This window comes from Alosa pseudoharengus, unplaced genomic scaffold (assembly GCF_046254945.1).
Source record: "Alosa pseudoharengus isolate Yale_2024_CS ecotype anadromous, Long Island Sound unplaced genomic scaffold, YU_APseudo_1.1 YU_APseudo_1.1_scf_13, whole genome shotgun sequence".
Lineage (NCBI taxonomy): Eukaryota > Metazoa > Chordata > Actinopteri > Clupeiformes > Clupeidae > Alosa > Alosa pseudoharengus.
Window position 1 is genome coordinate 27,289,556 of NW_027468598.1, and position 3,968 is coordinate 27,293,523.

The 3,968-nt window shown below is 43.8% G+C and overlaps 1 protein-coding gene across 3 annotated transcripts in view; it reads right to left on the bottom strand.

Moving 5' to 3' along the window:
* Positions 1-2,436, bottom strand: part of LOC143121974 (protein NLRC3-like) — a 13,565-nt gene extending 11,129 nt beyond the window's left edge. For 2 of the 3 annotated variants that reach the window (XM_076282718.1, XM_076282715.1), the window contains exon 1: positions 2,060-2,434. The gene's annotated coding sequence lies outside the window, so the exon portion shown is untranslated. Of the gene's footprint in view, positions 1-2,059 lie in introns of all 3 variants that reach the window. The other variant, XM_076282719.1, reaches the window with a different exon arrangement.
* Between the last annotated feature and the right edge of the window lie 1,532 nt (positions 2,437-3,968).

Genomic DNA, 3,968 nt, shown 5'->3' on the forward strand with positions numbered 1-3,968 from the left:
TAACCCCTAGGTTCATTTTCCGCCGGAATTGTCCTTTAAGGATACGCACAACACAGTATCTAGCCAGTTGTTTTGTTGTTGTAATCCTGAGACCCCTAGTGACCAGCCTATGTACGTACTAGCAGGTACAAGAGGCTGGTATTTCACCAGCTTTGTTAAATAGGCTTTCTCTAGACATGGATGAAAACAACAGCCTACTTCCAGTATGAATACATTCTTATTGCTCTCATGAATACTGTATAACAATATCAGGTCTGATGGCATTTGTGTCACAAAACACAAGCATCTCTACATGGCACAAATAAAGAAAACATTTGGGGCTTAACAAAGCAGTTAATATGTATTGACACTGTAGGTGAAAAGATGGATGGTACACTTTCTGACATAATGTCCACAATCGCTCACAATGGTGTTTTTGTCTTTGATCATAGATTTTGAAGGGACGACATATGTGGTGTCTGCTTGAGACAACTGTAGGTTGACACCTGTCCAGTTGCAAAGGTAATTGAGATCAGGTCAATCATGAGATCTGACCCCAAAGCTGATGGGTGGCTCTAGTGTTGTTCGCCATTTGGTTTCTATCAGAAACCCAGAAAACTGGGGATTTCTTGAGCTCAAGAAGAAGAGTCGCACAGGCCATTTCTCTGACTGTGTTATCATCGCTGTTAAGCTTGCTTGTTAAATGCACCAGTCTTGTGGTGAGGTAAGTCCTCTTGAAGTCTGGAACACCCAAGCCCCATTCGCGTCACGCGTTGTGTGGTTACTTAGGCCAAGCCATTTTCTCACTGTCTATACTTTTTTGTTGTTTAAATCCTGCAAGACTTTTCTTGGAATATTCATTCTCTGAAGCATCTTGCATCTGTTTGCATTAACGACGACAGTTACGATGGGGGTGCAGGATGAGTTGGGGTTGTTTAGTGGAGAGACTGTGTGTGTCTGTATGTGTGTCTGAGTGTCTTGTTAGTGTGCCAGTCATCTAACAGCATGCATCCTGCCTGAAACTACAGACACAGACCGATAACCCACATCCTGTTCATAAATGTGGTTTTTGACAAAATTAATGTCAAAATTGCTACACATTAGAGAGTAGATAAGATAGATTGTTTGATTTATTATTGTTGTTGTTGTGCTGAGATGTAGTACATTTTAATGTCATATGGATTGGGAGTCTAGGTGTTGCATACACACATAAGTAGGTGCAAGACCTTATATATTGCAGGGTTTCTCAGCTTGGTATAAGTGTCAATCTTAAGTCAGTGAAGGGAGTTAAAGGTCCACAGCATTGCGTAGTTGTAGGTTTTTAATATCCATTACTCCGGCAGAAGACACAACAGTGTGTGTGTGTATGTGTGTGTGTGTGTGTGTGTGTGTGTGTGTAATAATGTCTTACATTTTACTGTGTGTTCATGACCACTCTACAGTAATTTGAAAGTAATTGCAGTAACAGTTTTGGCCACAATCTTACATATGGTTCCTTTAAAGGTACAGTTCTCTCTTGCTACCGATCAGCCCAGCCCTGATATCAGCCCCTCATCCTCATCTGGAAATACTGTAGGACCACACACAACCACTTACTAAACTACAGGTTATACATTGCAGATGTTTATGTTTGGAAGTGTATAATAGTGTATAAGCCTACTTATTAAGTAACCATTAAAAAACGTAAGTAAAAACAACCAGCCTAAACCTGAACAAAGATGACATCATCATTTAGCGTGATCAAAATCTGGGGCTTGACTGACGGCATTCATTAACTTGCGTTTATTTGTTCAGTGACATTCAATTTAAACACCACATCGACACCATAAAGTGAAGTTTCAGAAGAAGCTTGTTGTAAACGGTCCAACCCGCCTAAGCTTGCTTTTATCCTGGCACAGAGTCATCTGGCAAGCATCCATTTCACATACAGTATGCCTGACGTCTGTGGTGAAATTCGACATTCATTTAAAGTGGCCATAAATGACAACACCAGATCCATATGTATGGACTCCCCAGCCAGCCGCCTCAGACATAGTCTCTCTCTTATCTCACTGTGTGGTGTGTTTGTGTTGGTACTCACCGTGTGTGCTGTGGAACTCACCCGGCTGTGGCAAAATGGAGTCTCTATCAACAAGGAAACTTTGCCCTGTGTTGAACTGAGCTCCTCCTCCTCCTCCTGCCCAGGAGTGAGAGGAGTGACAGAGGTTTCCATGGGAGACAATGGGGAGGGAAGGAGGGAGAGAGAGAGAGAGAAAGAGAGGGAGAGAGAGGGAGAGAGAAAGAGAGAGAGAGAGAAAGGGAGAGAGAGATATTAAGGAAGGGAGGGAGGGAGAGCAAGAGGGAAGGAGAGAGACAGAGACTGAAGGAAAGAGGGAGAGAGAGAGCAGAGAGAAAAGAGTGAGAGGGAGATAAGACGATCAAGGTTAAGGGGAAGGTGATGGAGGCGGAGGTAGAACAGAGCTGTGCCTGAAGGGGAAAGTGAGGAACATGACTGAGTGAGAATCAGAGAAAAGGGAGGGAGGGGAAACGAAACTATGAATGAGGAAGAACAATAATGACAAGAAAATGAAATGCCATGTACTGGTCTTTGCTCCCCTCTTGTGGACAGATATAAAAAAATAAATCTGCCACACAAATACAGTGTTCTCCCCTTCTCTTAGCATGGCCCTCATCTCTATGATTCATTATTCTAAGTAAACATGCACGCACGCACACAAACACACATACACACACCCACCCACACACACACACAGACACACACACAAGAGATTCAAGAGATCCCTGAGTTCAGGTATCTCTTAAAATAACGTTTAAATCATTTTGATGGCAGATACACCCTCAATATGGCGAACAGCACTTCTAGCACTCGCTGAGCAGGTCTTATCACTTGTAAAACAGCCATCTCTTTGCTGTCAGTGCATTCCCTCTATATTGTATCGAATGTATTTTTACACTTTGTTGCAAAAGACGCATATTTAGTTAATTTGTTATTGTGATCTTAAACTGTAGGGGGACCCCCGAGAGAAAATCTTCTTTAGTGCTGCTTAAAAAGTGCCCTCAAGAAGGCACCTTTTAAAGGCACACACACAATTCATTCATTTGTTTTGTACTTATTGATATCCTCACAGTAAATACTATACGAGTTGTGATGTTCCCCTCTCTCCTCAAGGTGCAGTCAGGTCTTTATTCAGTAGTCAGGTCTTTAAAACAACTTTATTCAGTCTTTACAGCAGGTGTGGTCAGGTTATAAATGCAGGTTTAATCTAGTCTATAATGCAGGTGTTCTCAGGTCTTGGAGCAGGTGCGGCTCCTCCAGCAGTAGAACTCCATAGAATGCTGCTTTCCCCTCAGCTCCAGCTGAGCGCAGACACTCATAGATCTCTCGCATCTTTGCCTGAGGGGTGATTGCTGCTTTGATCTCTGAATACTTCTCAGAGTGGACCAGTCCCTTGGAGAGCAGCACATCTGCAATGGGCATCACGTTACGCACGCTGCGAATGAGCTCAGCTCTGTGCCAGTCCACAAACACTGCTGCCTCTGAGATGTTCCTGTCAATCCCTCTGGTCTGGTAGTGATCATCTCTCTTTATCTCTGTGATGTGCATACTGCCCCCAGTGCAAAGATCACTTTTCTCTTTTTCTGAGGTGTCCCTGTGGTTACCACTGGTTTGGCATTGATCATTGTTCTGTTCTTCTGAAATGGCCTCCTGACTGGTCTGGCTATAATAATTTTTCCGTATCTCAGCTCTCCAAACAGACATGCCAGTTTCCACGCAGACTAACTCCATCTCAAAGGCCTCCTCTGCCTGCTTGAAATACACCTCAAAGAAGTTTGGACTGAAGCTGCAGTACCTCAGCTTGATCTTCTCGGGGGTGATGGTGGATGGGCAGGACGTCCTCATGCTGAACCAGCTCTTCATCCCGAGAGATCTCTCCGGCTTGGGCTTGGAGATCTTCACCCCACTGCTCCTCTCCTGGTCCTCCACGGTT